Below are 23,580 nucleotides of genomic sequence, written 5' to 3' on the forward strand. Positions count from 1 at the left end.
AGACAAGCCTATAAACTAGCTCTATCCAGCTACCATCAAAATATAAAAACGGCCAGACAAACCTATATTATGAATCAAATCGATCAGTCTAATAACTCCTCCAAAGCCTTATTCAATGTAGTTAAATATTTTGTGTCACCTCAAGCCTGTAAACAGCCACCAGTTGAGTCTCAGGAACTCTGTGATTCAATAGCTAACTACTTTCATGAAAAAATCTCTTTGATCTATGCTAACTTTCCCACCACCGTATCCCTGAACTCAGCACCAATCACTGGACTTGAGGAGCTTGCCTTCTTGACCAGTTTGAAATAATCACGCTGGACGAGATTGCTAAACTACTATCGTTCGCAAAATCGGGCTCGCCAGGCAACTTGTGTCCACCAAAAACTATGGCCCTTCTCTCTTCTAGCTGTGCGCCGGAAATTCTTAAAAATGTTAACTGCTCGGTTCAATCGAGTATAATCCCTTCCGCTTAGAAGGAAGCTTATGTCTGTCCTATACTGAAAAAACCTACTGCCGACCCCGATGTGCTGAGCAATTACATACCTTTATCTCTGCTACCTTTGCTTGTCAAGCAACTGGAAACATTAATAAATAGGCAATTAGGTTCCTACCTAGAATCTAATAGGATCTTAGATCCCTCACAATCTGGCTTTCGCCCACGCTTTAGTGCGGAGACAGCAATGTTGGCAGTCACTGACTCCGTGAGGCAGGTCATGGATGCGGGAGGATCAGTGGTGCTGATCCTCCTGTATCTCTCCGCTGCATTCAATACCATCTCCCATCGACTGCTTGTGGAGAGACTACACGCAGGTGGCATCCGAGGACTAGCCCTAAAATGGCTCATAAACTTTCTGTCAGACAGATGGCAAACCATAATGCTGGGACCATATTTGTCCCAAAAATGTTGGCTAGACAAGGGTGTGTCTCAGGGCTCCTGTTTAAACCCCACACTCTTTAATGTTTATATGGCACCTCTGGCCAAAATTGTCGAACCGTTTGGGTTTGAAATAATCTCTTACGCTGACGATACTCTGCTTATGTTCCCAATCGGTTCGAATCCCGAAGATGAAAAAACACGATTCTCAGCAGATATGCTTGCCAACTCAAATTGGATGATGAAAAACTGCCTCCAGCTAAACCCCGGAAGAACCAAGCTTATGCTCTTGGGTAAAGCTTCCACCTTTTGGACGGCTGATTGGTGGCCTGACCTGTTGGGAGAGGCCCCCATTCCAACTCATTCAGTAAAAAATCTAGGACTAAAACTGGACCAGACCCTTACGATGGAGGATCACATCACGACCATTAGTTCCTGCTACTACAGTTTACGCCTTCTTCGCAAGATACTCCCCTACTTGCCATTGAAACATCGAAGAACCATGGTCCAGGCGATGGTGATGAGTCGCCTTGACTACGGAAACGCACTATTGGCAGAAATGGGCGAGACACTGCTAGCCAAGTTACAAGTGGTTCAAAACACTGCGGCAAGGATGATACTAAACCGCCCTCCTGGCTCCTCCTCACTCCCGCTATTGAGAGAGCGTCACTGGTTGCCAGTGAAAAAACAGTCCTTTTTCAAGATTTGTTGCCTTACCTTTAATGCGCTTAATGGAAAGTGTCCTCTACTCTTACAAAAGAAACTCACTAAACAGATCTCAGGCTGTAATCTCAGATCCAACCCATTAGCTCTACTAAAGATCCCCTATATATGTCTTACCCGTACCGCCGGGGGTAGAGCCTTTTAGTACATTGCCCCTAGGTATTGGAATCAGCTCCCAATGGCCCTATGTAAATGCACTTCCTTCCTACCTGGTTCTCAGGAAACAGCAAAAAACTTTTTTGTTCTAACTAATATCCATCAACCGATGTCGACTTCTGTCTCTCATTTCACTAGGTAAGCGCCGAGATGCCCCCGGGTGATTTGTGCACTATAGAAGTGCACCTAACATTACATATCTCAACTCAAGTATTTTGAGTTTTTTTTTCTCTATTCCCACCTATAGCCCCCTGGGGGATTCCATTAATGACACTTTTTTTCAGTTCTCTCTCATCGCCTTTGTGAATCAAGTGCAAATGCCTAGCCACAGGGTAAGAGGTATCAAGATTTTTTTGTGCCATAGTATGGATTGGAGGGTGGTAGAATTGCGAAGAGTGGCACTGTGTGGAGTGGAATGGCCATGGCATAGAGTAGAGTGGCATAGACTGCAGTTCGGTAGAGTGCAGTAGCACGGAGTGGTGCAGAGCAGAGTGCAGTGACGTAGAGCAGAGGTCCTCAGAGTAGAGTACAGGGGTGCAGAGTAGAGTACAGTGGAGTACAGTACAGTGGTGCAGAGTAGAGTAGAGTGGCGTAGAGTGCAGTTGTGTAAAGTGGTGTGGAGTAGACTAGAATGGCATAAAGTGCCATAGTGTCCAGTGGTGCAGAGTAAAGTGCAGTTGCATAGAGAGCAGTGGCATAGAGAGCAGTGGCGTAGAGTGCAGTGGCATTGAGTGCAGTGGCATAAAGTTAGGTGGTACTGAGTAGAGTACTGTGGCATAGACTGTTGTGTCATAGAGTGTAGTGACATAGAGTAGAGAGGTGCAGAGTAGAGTACACTGGCATAGAGTAGAGTGTGCAGATTAGAGTGGCGTAGAGTGCTGTGGCATAGAGTGGTGTAGAGTAGAGTGCAGTGGCATAGAGCAGAGTGGTGCCAAGTGATGTACAGTGGTATTGAGTGCAGTGGTGTAGAGTAGACTGGTGCTGAGTTGAGTAGAGTGGCATAGAGTATAGTTGTGTAGAGTGGTGCATGGTCAAGTAGAGCACCATAGATTGCAATGATATAGAGTGGTGCAGAGTAGAGTGCAGTGGTGTTGAGTGCAGTGGCATAGCATAGAGTACAGTGGTGCAGAGTTGAGTAAGAGTAGAGTACAGTGGCATAGAGGGCAGTGGTGTAAAGTAGAGTGTGCAGAGTAGAATACAGGGGAATAGGGTGCAGTGGCTTGCAGCAGAGTAGTGCAGAGTAGAGAAGCATTGAGTGCAGTGACGTACTGTGGTGCAGTGTAGAGTACAGTGGCATAGAGTAGATTGGTGCAGAGTGCAATGCCATAAAGTGCAGTGACATAGAGTACAGTTGTACAGAGTAGGATAAAGTGACGTAGAGTGCAGTGGCTTCAAGTGGAGCAGAGTAAAGTGCAATGGCATAGAGTGATGCAGAGTAGAGTGCAGAGGCATAGAGTGCAATGACGTAGAGTAGAGTGGTGCAGAGTTGAGTACGAGTAGAGTGCAGTTGCATGGAGTGCAGTGGTGTAAAGTAGAGTGGTACAGAGTAGAATACAGGGGTATAGGATGCAGTAGCTTCCAGTAGAGTTGTGCAGAGTAGAATAGCATAGAGTGAAGTGGCATAGAGGGGTGCAGAGTGGAATGCAGTGACCTAGACTAGAGTGGTGTAGAGTAGAGTGCAATGGCATAGAGTACAGTGGTGTAGAGTAGAGTGGCATAGAGTGTAGTTCACTAGAGTAGTGCAGAGTGCAGAGTGGCATAGAGTACAATGGCGAAGAGTCGTGCAGAGCAGAGTGCATTGGTGTAGAATGAAGTGGCATGGAGTAGTGCAGAGTACAATGTCATAGAGTGCAGTGGTGTGGAGTACAGTGATGCAGAGTGGAGTACAGTGGTGCAGAGTGGAGTACAGTGGTGTAGAGTGTTTTGGCGTAGAGTTGTGCAGAGTAGAGTAGAGCAGCATAGAGTGCCAAGCCATAGTGTGGTGCAGAGTAGAGTGTAGTGGCACAGAGTAGAGTATTGAAGAGTAGAGTGACACGGTGCAGGGTACTGTGACAGACTGCACTGGTGTAAAGTGGAGTGGTGCATAGTATTGTGCAGTGGCACAGAGTACAGTGGCATAGAGTGCAGTGGTATAGGGTGGTGCAAAGTAGAATGTAGTGGCATGGAGTGCAGTGGTATAGAGTGCAGTGCCATATAGTAGAGGGGTGCAGAGTAGTGTACGAGTAGAGTGCAATGGCCTAGAGTAGAGTGGCTTACAGTAGACTGGTGCAGAGTAGAGTATAGTGCTGTAGAGTACAGTGGCATATAGTAGAGTCCTGCAGAGTACAATAGAATGGCAGTGAGAGCAGTTGCGTAAAGTGGTGTAGAGTAGAGTGCAGTTGCATAAAGTGCAATTGGCTTAGAGTAGAGTGATGCAGAGTAGAGTAGAGCAACAAAGATTCAGTTATGTAGAGTGGTGCGGAGTAGAGTAGAGTGACAGTGTAGAGTAGAGTACAGTGGCTTTCATTGTGGTGGCGTAGAGTACAATGGTGCAAAGTGCAATGGTATAGAGTGCAGTGATGTAGAGTAGAGTGGTGCAGAGTAGAGTACAGGGACATAGAGTGCAGTCGCATAGAATTGTGCAGAGTAGATTGCAGTGATGTAGAGTGCAGTGCCGTAGAGCAGAGTGGTGCAAAGTGCAGTGTCATAGAGTGCAGTGGCTTTCAGTAGAGTGGTGCCTAGTAAAGTACTGTTGCATAGAGTGCAGTGATGTAGAGTGGTGCAGAGTAGAGTACAGCGGCATAGAGTGCAGTGGCACATTTTTTTACTTAACATTTTAGTAGTACCACAGTACTTTCTTGATAATGTTGGGGTAGTAATAGGGAGTGTGCAAACTTTTTTTGAAATATGTGAAACAATCAAAACAGTTTTCCCTGAGCATACACACTTTGTGAAAAAGCCTTATTTCTATCTATATATTTTGAAAACACGAATAACCTTCGTCAAGTATTGTAACCCGGAACAAACACAAAAGGGCTGATTACGAAATCGTTATGAAACTCATCTGACCAAACCGGTTTCGGAATCGTTTCTGACCGAATCGGGTTCTGCAACTCTGAACAACCGATTACGATGCTACCTAACATCTATCGGTCGCACTTCCAGTGACTTCAATGGGAGCCTGTGTTGTGAACGAGAACACAGGCTCCCATTGAAAAAAGGGGTGGTTGGGAACAAGCTTGCACCCTGTGACGGGCACCCTATGGTGCCTGCCACACAGTGCATGGCTGTAAAGAGGGGTCCCATGGCTCCCCTAAGGGCCCCAAACGGAGACCTATGGGTGAAGGGGGTCTATTGGCCCCCAAAGTCAGATTCTGACAGCCATTTTGTGTTGGACAAACCTATTCAGAACGGCTGTCAGAATCGGAGATCTCAATTGCACCATCGGAAACAGTGTCCATAGAGCTGTACGATTCGACTTCGAAGACTCGGCCTGTCTGAATGCCCAAATAGTTTCCTTGCATTGTAATCGGTCGTTTGGAAATGTATCCTATTCAGTCAGAAACATAGGTTCCGATTCGGATTCTCCAAATCCCGTTCAGAGCCTTTCCGATCTCCATTGGAATCGGCCTCTAAGTGTGGTAAAAACAATATGGCTGCCTTTTTATTTTGTAGGGCTGACATCAGCCAATAATATTGCATTTTGTCATCACCATGTATGCAGGTATACCACAACAATACTGCAGTACACCGCAACCCTATATATCACTACGTTTTGTCCCTAATAACTTTCGAATTACTGAAATTCACATAAAATAACTAAAAATATTATTTCCACCTCATAATCTAATCCCTGTCATATTGTATTTAAATCCGTTCTGCAACTTTATCTCTACATCTGAATAAAAAGTCTGAGGAAATTGCATTGCTGGGAAAGCGTGTTTTTGAACCCCCCTTTTTGCTTTGCACCCCCTTGACCAATCACCGCAAAACTGTGCATCATCCATCGGTGTAGAAAATCTATAGGTCTGAAAAGTTTTGTTGAGATTGTTAAAATTGGTGCATAGTTATTAATTGTTAAAAATCTGAGGAATTCCTATGCCTGGAAGCCTAACTATAACTACAGCATGGCTACTGTCACTCTGTAACATATATATAGATAGATAAACGCAATTTTCTTACACGGACCCTGGAGTGCGAGTATTTTTGTGGTTCCTGGGAACGTATCTGCTTTCGTATATATATATATATATATATATATATATATATATATATATATATATATATATATATATATATATATATATATATATATATGTATATATATATATATATATATATATATCCCAGATACGGTCGCCACTAGGTAGTTAATGTAAGGCCAGAGTTTCCATAGGAAAAGCATTTTATTTCGTTGCTAATAACTTTGGCCCCATCTGACGAAACATTCCAAAAAGGTGCAACATTTTGTCTACTTTGTGCATGGAAAGTTTTGGGGTGATCCGTCAAGCAGGGCAGAAAAAAAGGGGGCTCCCAAAACATAAATTACCATGCATTTTCAATAGTCTTCTTTAAGAAGTGGTATTGCAAAAACTGCTCATTGGAATTATACCAAATGTGGCAGAAAGCTAGATCTTGGTTTGGAGATTGTGCTTTTTAGGTCTCGACCTAAAGCATTGCTAGCATTGCTTTAGCAATGCTTGTTTGTCGAGATTCTAGTGCGCGGTCCGAAAACTCTACCAAAACTGCGGATTAGCCACAGTTCATGTGAGACAGGCGCGTACACAAACCAGCCACGTTACGAACCACCATTTGTCTGTGCCTCGCATCAGACTTCAAAGCTGCCGCTTCCCCGCTCCACCCATCATACTTCAAAGGCTGTCACTCCCATGCCCGCCGCTTCAGACTTCAAAGGAATGCCCTTCTCTTCAAATACAGTGTCTTTCCCTGCTCTCGCGTTGGTCTGGCCATGTCTCGCATCTCCAGCCCCCTCCTCCCACACCATGTCGAGGCCCTCCACAGCCACCACTCCCCAGACCCCTCCACATCGTTGGCTCGCTCTGCCTCTGTCTTGCTCACCCCTCCCCCTCCACAGAGCGCGTCTCACTGCCGCTGCCTCTCTGTCATGCTCGTTACTGATGATGTTTTTGTTGTGTTTTTAATGGGGCAACACAACAAAGATCCCGTGTACCAGTGCAGTCGCTCGCCGTTAAGTACCGTCGTCCACATTCTTTAGTTGGTAGCTGCGCGGGATGGCATCTCGCATACAGCCGGTGCAACTCTCCAGCTGCTGGTACTCTGAGCCCTTTTCTCCAGCCCAGGGAAGAAGTGCTGCTGTACACATCCCTTACTCGTGTGTGTGCGCGGCAGTACAGTGACTCACCTCTGTGCACTTCTGCTGTCACTCTGTGCAAGTGCCCCGATACCCATAACTGATTCTTTCACCCTGTTAATCAACCCCTCTGCATCCTAGTTTTGTTTACATTATTAAAGTGCGCCTACGTGCTCGTGCTTTCGGTTAAAAAGTATGACCGATTAAAGGTTTTGCATATGACTTGGTGCCACTTGAGAGCTATGAAGCTATGAAGGCATCGGACTAGACGGTAATAGGACATCTCTCCACAGGGTCAGTTCATGCTGTATACATCGCTCCAACACGCATATACGCACACAGTATTTCTTAGACACAGCACGTCCATCTCCAGCCTCGGATGTTAACTAAAGATGTATTGGCGGGAGTGGTCCACTTATGCTTTGCGTGAGGCATGTAGAACATTTAATTCACCAACAGTTTTTCATTAGATAGCTGCTCTTTTATAGGACATTGCTCACTTTTCTTAAAATGTAAAGAACAGGTGAATGATCATCCATTATGGAAGTGCTCTAAATGCGGGCACAACTTCACATAGAATTTCTGTTGTGTATGAGTAAAGGGCTTACATTTCGTTTTACTTGCAGATGAAGCACTTTTTTAAATGGACAAGAGGATTCTCCGTCCTGTTGTATCCCCGATGCCCTTTGCAGATCCACGTACTTGCCATAAACTGCGTACAGAAATCGTAGCACACCACTATTAAGCTTCTTCGTGTTAGACGTGTTTTTTATTTTCTGTTTTAGTGACTGCAACTCCACCCTGCAACTCTACCCTGCAACTCTAACCTGCAACTCCACCCTGCAACTCCACCCTCCAAATCCACCATGCAACTCCACCCTCCAACTCCAACTCCACCCTCCAACTCCACCCTCCAACTCCACCCTCCAACTCCACCCTCCAACTCCACCCACCAACTCCACCCTCCAACTCCACCCTCCAACTCCAACTCCACCCTCCAACTCTAACTCCACCCTCCAACTCCAACTCCACCTTCCAACTCCAACCTCCAACTCCAGCTCCACCCTCCAACTCCACCCTCCAACTCCACCCTCCAACTCCAACTCCAACTCAACCCTCCAACTCCACCCTCCAACTCCAACTCAACCCTCCAACTCCACCCTCCAACTCCAACTTCACCCTCCAACTCCACCCTCCAACTTCACCCTCCAACTCCAACTCCACCTCCAACTCCACCCTCCACCTACAACTCCACTCTCCAACTCCAACTCCACCCTCCAACTCCACCCTCCAACTCCACCCTCCAACTCCAACTCCACCCTCCAACTCCACCCTCCAACTCAACCCTCCAACACCACCCTCCAACTCCAGCTCCACCCTCCAACTCCAACTCCACCCTCCAACTCCACCCTTCAACTCCACCCTCCAACTCCACCCTCTAAATCTACCCTGCAACTCCACCCTGCAACTCCACCCTCCAAATCCACCCTGCAACTCCACCCTCCAACTCCAACTCCACCCTCCAACTCCACCCTCCAACTCCAACTCCACCCTCCAACTCTAACTCCACCCTCCAACTCCAACTCCACCTTCCAACTCCATCCTCCAACTCCAACTCCACCCTCCAACTCCACCCTCCAACTCCAACTCCAACTCCACCCTCCAACTCCAACTCAACCCTCCAACTCCACCCTCCAACTCAACCCTCCAACTCCACCCTCCAACTCCAACTTCACCCTCCAACTCCACCCTCCAACTCCACACTCCAACTCCAACTCCACCTTCCAACTCCAACTCCACCTCCAACTCCACCCTCCAACTCCAACTCTACCCGCCAACTCCACCTCCACCCTCCAACTCCACCTCCACCCTCCAACTCCAACTCCACCTTCCAACTCCAACCTCCAACTCCACCCTCCAACTCCAACTCCACCCTCCAACTCCACCCTCCAACTACACCCTCATCTCCACCCTCCAACTCCACCCTCCAATTCCAACTCCACCCTCCAAGCGCCACCCTCCAACTCCACCCTTCAACTCCACCCTCCAAATCCACCCTCCAAATCTATCTCCACCCTCCAACTCCACCCTCCAACTCCAACTCCACCCTCCAACTCCACCCTCCAACTCTGACTTCACCCTCCAACTCCACCCTCCAACTCCAACTCCACCCTCCAACTCCACCCTCCAACTCCAACTCCACCCTCCAACTCCAACTCCACCCTCCAACTCCAACTCCACCTCCAACTCCACCCTCCACCTCCAACTCCACCCTCCAACTCCAACTCCACCCTCCAACTCCAACTCCACCTCCAACTCCACCCTCCAACTCCAACTTCACCCTCCAACTCCACCCTCCAACTCCACCCTCCAACTCCACCCTCCAACTCCACCCTCCAACTCCAGCTCCACCCTCCAACTCCAACTCCACCCTCCAACTCCACCCTCCAACTCCACCCTCCAAATCCACCCTGCAACTCCACCCTCCAACTCCAACTCCACCCTCCAACTCTAACTCCACCCTCCAACTCTAACTCCACCAACCAACTCCACCCTCCAACTCCACCCTCCAACTCCAACTCCACCAACCAACTCCACCCTCCAACTCCACCCTCCAACTCCAACCCCACCCTCCAACTCCAACTCCACCCTCCAACTCCAACTCCACCCTCCAACTCCACCCTCCAACTCCAACTCCACCCTCCAACTCCAACTTCACCCTCCAACTCCACCCTCCAACTCCAACTCCACCCTCCAACTCCAACTCAACCCTCCAACTCCACCCTCCAACTCCAACTCCACCCTCCAACTCCACCCTCCAACTCCACCCTCCAACTCCAACTCCACCCTCCAACTCCAACTCCACCTCCAACTCCACCCTCCAACTCCAACTCCACCCACCAACTCCAACTCCACCTCCACCCTCCAACTCCACCTCCACCCTCCAACTCCAACTCCACCCTCCAACTCCACCCTGCAACTCCAACTCCACCCTCCAACTCCAACTCCACCTCCAACTCCACCCTCCAACTCCAACTCCACCCACCAACTCCAACTCCACCTCCACCCTCCAACTCCACCTCCACCCTCCAACTCCAACTCCACCCACCAACTCCAACTCCACCACCACCCTCCAACTCCAACTCCACCCTCCAACTCCAACTCCACCTCCACCCTCCAACTCCAACTCCACCCTCCAACTCCAACTTCACCCTCCAACTCCACCCTCCAACTCCAACTCCAACTCCACCCTCCAACTCCAACTCAACCCTCCAACTCCACCCTCCAACTCCAACTCCACCCTCCAACTCCACCCTCCAACTCCACCCTCCAACTCCAACTCCACCCTCCAACTCCACCCTCCAACTCCACCCTCCAACTCCAACTCCACCCACCAACTCCAACTCCACCTCCACCCTCCAACTCCACCTCCACCCTCCAACTCCACCTCCACCTTCCAACTCCAACCTCCAACTCCACCCTCCAACTCCAACTCCACCCTCCAACTCCACCCTCCAACTCCACCCTCCAACTCCACCCTCCAACTCCACCCTCCAACTCCACCCTCCAACTCCACCCTTCAACTCCACCCTCCAACTCCACCCTCCAAATCTATCTCCACCCTCCAACTCCACCCTCAAACTCCAACTCCACCTTTCAACTCCACCCTCCAACTCCAACTTCACCCTCCAACTCCACCCTCTAACTCCACCCTCCAACTCCAACTCCACCCTCCACCTCCAACTCCACCCTCTAACTCCACCCTCCAACTCCAACTCCACCCTCCAACTCCAACTCCACCCTCCAACTCCAACTCCACCCTCCAACTTCAACTCTACCCTCCAACTCCACCCTCCAACTCCAACTCCACCCTCCAACTCCACCCTCCAACTCCAACTCCACCTCCAACTCCACCCTCCAACTCGAACTCCACCCTCCAACTCCACCCTCCATATCCAACCCCAACTCCACCCTCCAACTCCAACTCCACCCTCCAACTCCACCCTCCAACTCCAACTCCACCCTCCAACTCCAGCTCCACCCTCCAACTCCAACTCCACCTTCCAACTCCACCCTCCAACTCCACCCTCCAACTCCACCCTCCAACTCCACCCTCCAACTCCAACTCCACCCTCCAACTCCACCCTCCAACTCCAACTCCACCTCCAACTCCACCCTCCAACTCCAACTCCACCCTCCAACTCCACCCTCCATATCCAACCCCAACTCCACCCTCCAACTCCAACTCCACCCTCCAACTTCAACTCTACCCTCCAACTCCACCCTCCAACTCCAACTCCACCCTCCAACTCCACCCTCCAACTCCAACTCCACCTCCAACTCCACCCTCCAACTCCAACTCCACCCTCCAACTCCACCCTCCATATCCAACCCCAACTCCACCCTCCAACTCCAACTCCACCCTCCAACTCCACCCTCCAACTCCAACTCCACCCTCCAACTCCAGCTCCACCCTCCAACTCCAACTCCACCTTCCAACTCCACCCTCCAACTCCAACTCCAACCTGTTGTAAACTTAGCTGTGATTTTAGTAGCTTTGCACTTTTGCACTTACCACTCGGTACCTCTCCCAGAACCAAGGATTGGCGACTGCCACACGCGACCGCCATCTTGGGAGGGAAGAGGGTTACCGGGCTAGTTGTTGACCACACCTGCCTACAAAACAGGAAGTTGGCGCGCGCAGTGGGCACGCCGCAGGCGCACCAAAGGCGCGCCAAATGCAAGCCCGTCTGCGCCCGTCTTCGCACGACCGTGCACAGCGCCAGCCATGCTGCCAGTCTGGCCAAAGAAGCCCCAAGCTCATATATCTACTCTAGCAGACTTCTTCACAGCCTAAACACCACGAAACATAATTCCGCATGCATTACAATTATACCTCAACAGATTACCCGGATTGGACTGGAAACTTTTTCGGGTTGCAAAAAAACTGTCCGGATATCCATGAGCCAACAGGAGAGGCCAACAAAACAAACAACCATGAATAAAATAGGAAGCAAGGTAGGAAAACATCTTAAATGCGCCCTATTGAATGCAAGATCCCTAGTCAAACATAGTATTGAGGTAGTAGACCTAATCCAGGAGGAAGCTATTAAGATTGCTTTCATTACTGAGTCATGGACAGACGATGGGTCTGGACCAGACCTGATAAAAGCAACACCCCGGGCTACACCTGCCACACACTAAATAGGCTGGTTAAAAAAGGAGGGGGTCTAGCAGTGATATATGTACAAACACTTAACGCAAACTTTAGCCCATCTCCTTACGTGGAATGCGAGGCATTAGACTTCAGCTTCTCGTTGTCTCACCACTCCACATTTAAAGGCACATTGATTTATAGACCGCCTGGACCCAGGAATCGGTTTATAACGCAAGCAGACAGCTGGCTAGAAAAAGGGATAAGCGCTAGCTCATACACCACTTTAGGGGATTTCAATTTCCACCTAGAAATGGATAACGAGGGAGACACATCCAATCTGATCAATCTAATGAGTTCATTAGATTTAAAATCAACTGGTCACTGAGGCCACACACATAGCTGGATACACACTTGATGGCATCTTTTCCAATAATAGCCATCTGAGGTTCAGAAACATGCTCCCAGTGATCTGGTCAGACCACAGGATAGTGTTTTTCGAGGTGACATCATCAGTTCGAGATATTCGGAAACCAGTGCTGAAACATACGACCACCACAGCATGGAGTCGAATAAATGCCAATGAACTGCAAGATCAGCTAGTCTCCACTGCCCCTCTGCTACCAGGGGATTTAGATGAGGCCACGTCGGCCTACACTTCCTGGTTAGAAACAGTGACAAACAAGCTAGCCCCAGCGAAGACCATCCATAACAATAGGGAACGGCCAAGGTCTCTGTGGTATTCCCAGGACCTAAGAGAAAGTAAACTCCTCTGTAAACATCAAGAAAGGGTATAGAGGAGGGAGTACAATGCCAAGGAAAAAAGCAAATATAAACTTTGCCTATCAGACTAAAATAAACTACTGCATAAAACAAAACAAGATTATTTTGCAGAGAAAATACGGTCGGCAAAAAACTCCACCAAAGAACTTTTCAAAACAGTTACAGCTCTAGCCCACCCCCCTTCAAATCACGTTGTAGCCAGTCAAGAGCTGTGCGATAAGATAGCTAACTTCTTTTTTAAGAAAGTTGAGGATATCTATGTCACATTTTCAGGAGATACAAATCACACCCCTCAAATAATGAAGGCCAATGGGGAAGAAGATGGGAACACTGTGCCTCAGCTCTGTAACTTTACACTTACTACAGATGCGGAGGTCCATACTATCCTGGTGAAAACCAAATCAGGATCTCCAACTGACCCCTGTCCTCCCTCCATATTGAAGTTGGTACCCGAACCAATCACATCAATCCTGACAGTGATTATCAATAATATTTTTTTAGAGGGCTATTTTCCGAAAGCCTGGAAGACAGCATTGATTCTTCCCTTGTTAAAAACGCCCAAGTTGGACCCTATGGACTCAAATAATTTTAGACCAATCTCCAGACTACCGCTCCCTGCAAAAATCACTGAAAAATTAATGAACACCCAACTCAGTCGATTTCTAGAGGATGGACATATACTTGACCCTACTCAGTATGGTTTCAGAGGGAGCTATAGCACAGAGGCGGCTCTCATCAAATCTACTGAAGAAATAAAGGCCACTCTGGATCAAGGAGGGAATGGAGCCTTGATCATGCTGGACCTCTCTGCGGCGTTTGACACGGTCCATCACACATTGCTGATGGACAGGCTGCATGAGATTGGTGTCACAGGCAGGGCATAGAAACTGATCAAATCATTTTTAGCAGATAGAGTGCAGACAGTTACGCTTGGCAACTTCTCTGCAAAGTCATTTTCCCTCCCCTGTGGAGTCCCGCAGGGGTCGTCTATGAGCCCCACTCTTTTTAATGTGCATGTCACCCAGCTTGCCCCCCTCATTGTTTCCTTTGGGTTCAAGTTGACCTCATAAGCCGATGACACTCAGATTGTGGTCTCTTTGCTTCCAAATGAATCTCAGGAGCCAGCACGTCGTTTCCACGACTGCATGACTGCTGTGGGTGGTTGGATGGCCCGGAATTGTTTGAAGCTTAAGTCTACCAAAACAGAGGTGATATTGTTTGGAAGGAAACAACCCCCAATTTTGGACCCCAGCATGGTGGCCAGACTCTCTTGGCCCTCTTCCAACACCGGACAGGAAAGTGAAAAACTTAGGGTTCATAATTGATAGCAAGTTGTCCCACAAAGACCAAGTAAACTCAGTTGTTTCAACTACCTCCTACATTTTAAAATCATGCAAAAAAATATTGGCCTATCTTCCTATAGAAAGTCAGAAGACAGTCGTAACGGCCTTAGCTATGTCCAGGTTGGACTACTGCAATGGCCTATATGTTAACACGCAGGAAGGTCTCTTAAGGAAACTACAACTTGTACAGAATGCAGCAGCTAGACTGCTGACAGGCACTCCAAAATATGAATCCATTACGGCTGAAATCAGAAAGTTCCATTGGCTGCCTGTTAAGAAGCCAGTTTTGTTCAAGGCCCTATGTATAACCCATAAATCACTACATACCACTGGTCCAAACCATCTGATCCAAAATTTCAACTGTTATGTTTCTACAAGATCCTTGCGCTCTTCAGAAGCTAAACTCATCCACATTCCATTGGCAAAAAAGCCAACTGGGGTGGCAGGAGTTTTTTGTAGGCGCCTCCAAAGCATGGAATTCCCTTCCACTCTCTCTCTGAGGCATAACAGAGCTGATTGTTTTTAGGAAGGCCCTGAAAACCTGGTTGTTCAATGCATATTGTTCAAAGTCATCCGTGACCAGGTCTTAGGCGGACATCTTACATAGCGCCAGGACACCTTTGGGTAGCAGCGTGCTTTATAAATATCATTAACATTAACATTAACACCCTCCAACTCCACCCTCCAACTCCAACTCCACCCTCCATCTCCACCCTCCAACTCCACATTCCAACTCCAACTCCACCCTCAAACTCCACCCTCCATCACTCAGGAACACCCCCACATCACTCAGGGACACTACCACATCACTCAGGGGCACCACCACATCACTCAGGGGCACCACTCAGGGGCACCACCACATCACTCGGGGACAGCACCACATCACTCGAGAACACCACCACATCACTCGGGGACACCACCAGTTCACTCGGGGGCACCACCACATCACTCGGGGACACCACCACATCACTCGGGGACACCACCACATCACTCGGGGACACCACCACATCACTCTGGGAACACCACCACATCACTCGGGGACACCACATCACTCGGGGACTCCACCACATCATTCGGGGACACCCCCACATCACTCGGGGACACCCCCACATCACTTGGGGACACCCCCACATCACTCGGGGACACCACCACATCACTCTGGGACAAAACCACATCACTCAGCCCAACCACATCATCATTCAGCACCACAACAGCACTGTTCTTGCTTGCTACCAACAAGCATTGCCATAGCCAATATTACTCGCATTAGGAAAGTGTAAGCTATTGGCTTTTTTAATAACAATGCTATTAATTTATATATTTTCAAAGCCAACACATATTTAAAAAATGTGTCAATTACAATACCAATAGCTCACACTTTCCTAATGCGAGACCTATTGCATTGCAAATGCTTGTTGTGATTTGGTGTAAGTCTGTTAATAGTTTTTCATAAGTTAAGGTTTAAAAAAAGTGTAGATCTGGAAGGTTGGTTATTTTTTTTTTAAGAGTTTTATGTAGCGCGAACTAGAACGGAGACATCGGGTATCAGAGCGCTTTACATGAGCACCAGTTTCGTTACAGACGGACACATTCATTTTTTGTTAGGCACGGGAAGATTAAGTGATTTGCCCAGAATCACAGGATGTTGAGCGTCGCTGCCGAGACTCGAACCCGGTTCCCCAACTTCGAGGTCGACAGCTCTAAATGTGAGTGGCTCCAGAGAGTCTTGTGGGAGCGCCAATTTAAAATAAGAGCACTCTGATTGGCCCAGGGAGCTTTTTTCCCCTTGGGTCATCTTGCGACTTCCACAGGAGCAAGCGATCTGATTGGTTGCCAGCAACATCAATAAAATGTTGCTGGCAGCCATTACAGGACTCGTGGACTTAGCCCCCTGTCTTGAAGTAAAAAAACTAAAAAAACATAAGGGGGCAGGGTAAGAATTCCCTGCTCACCTGATCACCATCGGGGCAGGGGGGGAAGAGGGGCGGCAGAGGGCCCCCTTGGAGGCCAAAGTACAAAAACAATCAAAAAATGTTGCCACGATTCCATTGGACTCCAGTTAGAGAGAGAGAGAGAGGATATACAAAGGTAGAGAGAGAAAGAGAGCGATTCCATTTCCTCACCTCCACCCCATGCTTTTACTTCCCCCCCCAGTACTCAATAATGAAGTCTTCCCTCCCGTTAAAATACAGTTGCACGAATCCGCCCGTATTCCCAGGGAGGGTCTATGGAATGTTTCCTGGTTGTTTAATCTTCAGATCTTACATGTCTACAATGTGCCATAGATAATCCCAAAGTCTCGTTTAGGGTGGAGATGAAAGGACCTGCGCTTATGACCAGAACGCGCATCCGAAGAGGCCCAGTCAGGCATGACTCCTTCCTGGCTTCAGACACCCCTCTGCTACCCCACCTGAGCTCATTGTCATATCTCCAGTGGAAGAGTGATTATCTCTTCCAGACAGGTGAAGAAAACATGTATTTTAATAGGTAATGTCATTTATCTTAGGGAAACATCTTCAAACAGAGGGAAACAAGAACGATCAGGGTGCATTCTCTGTTACAACGCCTTAAAATAAGTTCCATTTTACAATTCAAAGGCACTTGCTTTGATTTTGAAGGTAGCTCAGAATGCAGTTAATGTACACCATTATGACTAGCCCTGATACACTACTGCAAGTCCTTGGATCAGCAAATGCCTGGAGGCACTGGCCAGAAACATAAATATAAGAAATATGGTGACCATTATTACTAATGGTTTTCCAAAAATAACGTATTACTTTCAATTTGTGTTATCCACATTTGTCAAACATATAATGGCAGAAAAAAGCACCTTTGCACATATTTTCTTCAGCATTCATTAAATACATTAAATCTGGCATCCTGTTGTAACGAAGGGAAATTTGATTTATATTTTGTGAGGGTAGTGTGAACTGTTCAAGCAAAATGTATTCAATCATAGTTTCTCCTCAATAATGAGTTTGGCAGGTGCTGCTAGCATAAATGTCTGTTTTGTCCCTGCTCAATATTAATCATTAGTTGTAGGGTTTAGCCTCTGATAATGGGCTGATTGATCATTAGCTCGAAGTGTTGAGCCAGCTGGATACAAGCACAACACTGAAATGATAATCATGAAACAGTGTCGACATTGCGGCCAAGGAAATTGGGGCCCATTGGGGAAAGGGAGGGGGGGGAAGAAAAGCACCGACCCGAGACTCAATGTATGTGTGATAAAGGCCGCTTTATTGGAAGCAGGTGCATCCTACACAATAACAACCTTGGCCTGCGCCGCACAATCTAAACCTCATAAATATGTAATTTCCTGACTCACCCCCACCCCCTCCCCTAACTGATCCCCACCATCCACAAACAGTAACAATTAGCATAACGTCAATTTGCCTCTCCACCTGGCTAAATACTTTATTGTGCTTGACCTACCCCCGATAATCCAAACAGTTCTCCTACTCTTCCCCCATATATTAGGAAGAACCGCCCCTACATGCAGAATGCACCCCACACCTGCTCCAGCGACATGTGAAACCCCCCACCCAATCATAAAACCCCCTTGCACCAGCCTCCAACAAAACTGTGCCCAAAATCCCCCGACAACCCCAAACTACCCTGAAAAGGACTCCCCCGAAAAGAGAAATACCTGCCCTTGGGGGCCCCCCCTTACCCATGTCCCAGGGAGGGAGGGAGGGAGGGGAAAAAATTGTCCAACCGCCACCCCCGCCCGCCGGCCGAGACACCACACCTAAAATGGTGTCTCTGCCGCGTCCCCGGCCGGATATCAAAAACCAGCCCAAAAGGAGCCCAACAAAGCCCCGCCCCCCAGCCCAAAAGCTACTAGAACCCCAACCCGTCCCCAGGCGGCGCCAGCTCCACCCCCCCCCCCTTTCCCCGGCCCCAAATTCCCCCGGGCGGGGCAGGCCTCCCTTCGGTCGGCCGCCCCCCCCAGGACCCCCATTGGGGCCCATTGGGGAAAGGGAGGGGGGGGGGGAAGAAAAGCACCGACCCGAGACTCAATGTATGTGTGATAAAGGCCGCTTTATTGGAAGCAGGTGCATCCTACACAATAACAACCTTGGCCTGCGCCGCACAATCTAAACCTCATAAATATGTAATTTCCTGACTCACCCCCACCCCCTCCCCTAACTGATCCCCACCATCCACAAACAGTAACAATTAGCATAACGTCAATTTGCCTCTCCACCTAGCTAAATACTTTATTGTACTTGACCTACCTCCCGATAATCCAAACAGTTCTCCTACTCTTCCCCCATATATTAGGAAGAACCGCCACTCGAGGGACGTGCTAACGGTCCTCGACCCCCCCCCCAGGACTCCCCATCGCTTGAACTCGGGCGTGCCGCCTGACCCAGCCGGCAGGAAAAACACCCCTAACCATAAAGCGTGCCGCGGACCCCCCTCAAACACAGTGCTGTCAGGTCAATGCCTTCGTACCGCCGGCAGGTCCTCCCCCCCTAACCATGGGGCCATGTCCTCCGTCCCAATGTGTAGGGCCATGCCCTCCATCACCCCGTATAGGGCCATGCCCTCCCTCACCACGTACAGGGCCATGCCCTCCGTCACCAATGTATAGGGCCATGCCCTCCGTCACCAATGTATAGGGCCATGCCCTCCGTCACCACGTATAGGGCCATGCCCTCCGTCACCACGTATAGGGCCATGCCCTCCGTCACCACGTACAGGGCCATGCCCTCCGTCACCACGTACAGGGCCATGCCCTCCGTCCCCAATGTATAGGGCCATGCCCTCCATCACCAATGTATAGGGCCATGCCCTCCGCCACAACGTATAGGGCCATGCCCTCCGTCACCACGTACAGGGCCATGCCCTCCGTCACCCATGTATCGGGCCATGCCCTCCGTCACCAATGTATAGGGCCATGCCCTCCGTCACCAACGTATAGGGCCATGCCCTCCTTCACCCGCGTAGAGGGCCATGCCCTCCGTCACCAACGTATAGGGCCATGCCCTCTGTCACCAAATGTATAGGGCCATGCCCTCTGTCACCAACGTATAGGGCCATGCTCTCCATTACCAATGCACAGGGCCATGCCCTCGTCACCAATGCAGAGGGCCATGCCCTCGTCACCAACGCATAGGGCCATGCCCTCGTCACCAATGCCTAGGGCCATGCCCTCCGTCACCAATGCATAGGGCCATGCCCTCCGTCACTAAATGTATAGGGCCATGCCCTTCCTCACTAAATGTATAGGGCCATGCCCTCAGTCAACGTCACCCCCGGGGCGTGCTTCCCGGTCGCGGAATCGAGCTCCCTACGAAGTATGACCGCACTGAACCGGGCCGTGCCCTCTCTCTGGCGCCCAGGGCCCCCCCCCTGTCAACACAAGGCCTGGGAAGCCGCCCAGCGCCTGCAGGCAGTCCGCCGAAACTGGCCGTCCCACCAGAGAGAAGCCCTTCGGATGGTGCGTCCCACACCGGGACCCGTCCGCCAGGAAAAAACCCCTGCAGCAGTGCCCCCCAACACCCCCGTCACCTACCATACCCTGCTGCCCCCACATGGCTGCGTCACCGTTCCGCGTCAGACCCCACCGCGCGTTGCGACCCCCCTGTCCTCCGGCGGGCGTGCTCCCTGACCATGGAGTCGAGCTCACTACGGAGAATGACCACACCGACAGGGGACCGTGCATCCTCTCTGGCGCCCAGAGGGAAGTCCTCCACACAGTGCGACACCCTCCAGAGCCTGTCTGCCAGGAAAAAGCCCACTACAAAGAACGTACCTCTCACCCGCGCACGACTCCCAAATGCCCTTGATATGCCCGCGGCCTAACCGAGACGCTTGCCCTGTTCACGCCTATAACGCCCGTACCGACCGCTCGGGCCCCCCAAACCCGCACATAGGCCGACACCCCATAAGTAGTCAGCACCTAAAAGACGCCCCCATGCCCACCATCACGGCAAGAAAAAGATCCAGTACGCTCTGCCAAAACCCCCCGACCCTGCGAGACGGGTAGACTACACCCTCTTCAGAACCCCAGGTCACCGACAAAGCTGCACTGGAGCACGAATGAGGCCCGAACGACTCCCCTATCAATGCCCCCCCGTGTCCCGACATACAACTCCATCCCCCCCCCCAGACCTACACCCAGGCCGCCCCAAGCAACGTGTAATCCTCCAAGACGCCATAGCCCTCCCAGACACGCTAGACAATCTACCCCTGCACTTGGCTCCCCCGTATAAATACCAATATGTGTTCAGCTTAACTGGTATTGTGCTGCAACTGTTATTGCCTCCACCCATAGTACCAGTAACATTACACCCACAACAAGCCACGACCATCGGCCCCGTCAAAGGTTGTCAGTCGGATAAGCCAAATATACTACATGCATACATAACACCACGGCTTCGTTGTACATACTATTGAAAATGCTTTAGTCCCTGTGCGAGTGGTTGTGGCGTAATGGCTAGAGAGCTACCAACGTTGGCGCGCAGGAAGCGAGTTGGAGTCTCAGCATCAGCTCAAGGTACAGTGGTTGTTGAGCAAATCAATTAGTCGCCAGAGCCTACCAGAATTAAATAAATATGTCCTTGTTGCTGCTCAGGGAAGGCACTTCGAGTTCAACCCTATATAACCGCAAACAAATAAAAGTTACGTCAAATGCAGTGTACCGCTGCAGGGTAAGATTTCTTGCCATTCAGAGAGCGAGGACGAAAAATGTTGGGCCCGACAAGGACCCGTCTCGGTACCTGGTGTGGGCTTGCGCGTGATTTAAATGTGCGTGACCGCGGCGAAACTCAGAAATCGCGGGGACGCGCAGAATACCCAAACCCGCTGTCAGGGCCTAAACACAGATATGGCGTGGCCAGCCCGCCCTGCTGACAATCCGCATCAAGTTGTTTGTGTTCCGTTACCCTGCCCACACTTTCGCACACTTGCGGCCCGGCCACTTACCTCAAAGGCGGTGTCTGTGACACAGCCTCGGGGTAAATAACAGGCACCCTCTGAAAGCAGGTGTCTAGAAATTAGTAACTTCCTCCGGGGCCCGGCGAGCAGAGCACGGCGTCGGCTCGGGCAGCTAAAAAAGGGGGAACTCACATAAACATCGCGGTATTAAGGAAACGTCACCGTGTCCGACCAGGTGTTTTGGATGTGTAGCCGCGGTTGTGTCGGCGAGACCCGCACTCATTCTGCGGTTCCTGTCGGATAATTTGGTTAATCCTGTCTCCTATTTTGCAGTCATGCCCCCTAATGTCGGAACCATACAGCGCTAAAAAGACTATCACCTTGTAAATGGGGTAGAGCGTCCATATGGACCACCATCGACGGATTCACCTCTATAGTACACGCCTCCTCAGAAGTTTTATTTTTATTTATTCATGTATGTATTTATTTATTTTGAGTTCTACATCTCCGCCCTAATCCTTCTGCGTGTCGCCACGGAGTATACACCGACCTGAAGCAGTGGTCAGCGTGAATGCTGCGATGCCGAAAAAAGGCCGGGAGGACACTGCATACAAAGATAGTCCCGCTCAGTGTAAGCGATCTGAAAAGCCACATGCTGGAAGGAAGCAATACTCCGGCCCCTTCCGCAATTCCACAACGTTGTTGTCTCTGCCTTTCAAATGTTTGGGCTGTGCTCAGAAAGGAAAGCAAATAATTACATTCTTAAATAATTTTACGTCAAGGGATTTTAAACGATGCACGCACCCGCAAAAAGTATGAAAACAAACGTAATCTCCTTTATGCCGTTTAGTCGTCAGGGTGTCGAGTTCCAATTCTTTCGCAAAACTCGACACATCGAGTTTGTGCGGTAAACATGTAGAATTTTGCAATTTACAAGTGGAAAAGTGCGGGACAGCTAAAAGTAGCTGTAATAAATGCGGTAAAGTCCTCTTTGCACAGGGTGTATTACACATTCCCCGTGGCAATCTCTTAATCACTGAGCTTTACCATACGTAGTGCATACCTAAAACCCCGAATTCCTATGCGCAAGCAAGGCACCCTCGCCCTCATAGATAAGGAGATAAGTGAACGCCTCAAACAGGAATTTCAACTAATGCACCGAAAACACTTAACAACAGCTAACGATACTGGCAGCTTCTCACACAACCCCGCCCCTTCCGGCCTTACTTTCTATACTTCTGTTCGAAATACCGGACACACAGCAGTGCTCACGTTTTCAGTACAGATATTAAATAATAGAGAAGGTTAGGGTTTTACAGACCTGTAGGAGTAAATTAAATTTTCCCACCCCCCCAAGAAGTAATTATGTATGTATTTATTTACTTATGCTTTTCAATACAGCGCGTACTCCACCCGAAGGCGCAAGAGCGCCCCACAACCGGAACAGAAATGAAACATAATGAGAAACAGTACCAAAGAACATATTGCACAGCATACGTCCCGTTACATAAGGCCATAGTGACAATCGTGAGCAAACCAAATACATGAGGCTGTAAATATTGCAAGCAACCAAAATCCATGAGGGGAAACATAATGATACACATTACACAAGAACATATTACCCAGCCTACGTCACGTTGCCTAAGGCAATAGTGACACCCGTGAGCAAACAAAATGCATGAGGCAGTAAATATTGCGAGCAACCAAAATCCATGAGGCAGTAAAGATACTAGGGACAAGTGTGCTGCCCCAAAACTAAAACCCCGGCGGCCGTAGGGACCCTTCGGGTAGTGGCAGCTGGCACTCACCTAGTCCCACGTGGGAGCTCGACCGCCCGCACCAGGCAGAGCCGGCCCATCCGCTCGGCCGCATGGAGCCGCATGCTGCTCACCCGAGCTCCACCTTCATCCAGCGATGTGTCCCGCCTGCCGGAAATTCTCGGTTCCCCTAAGCCTAAAATGTCCCATGTTATCCACACACCTACAGTCCATTCTTCCAGAAAATTTTCGAGGAGAAATGAGCCTTGAACAGCCTTGATCCTCCAAAAAATTGTCCAACCGCCACCCCCGCCCGCCGGCCGAGACACCACACCTAAAATGGTGTCTCTGCCGCGTCCCCGGCCGGATATCAAAAACCAGCCCAAAAGGAGCCCAACAAAGCCCCGCCCCCAGCCCAAAAGCTACTAGAACCCCAACCCGTCCCCAGGCGGCGCCAGCTCCACCCCCCCCCCCTTTCCCCGGTCCCAAATTCCCCCGGGCGGGGCAGGCCTCCCTTTGGTCGGCCGCCCCCCCCAGGACCCCCATTGGGAAGCAAGGTGAATAGTGTAATGACGTGAGAGACACGT

This window comes from Lissotriton helveticus, chromosome 3_1, assembly GCF_964261635.1.
Source record: "Lissotriton helveticus chromosome 3_1, aLisHel1.1, whole genome shotgun sequence".
NCBI lineage: Eukaryota > Metazoa > Chordata > Amphibia > Caudata > Salamandridae > Lissotriton > Lissotriton helveticus.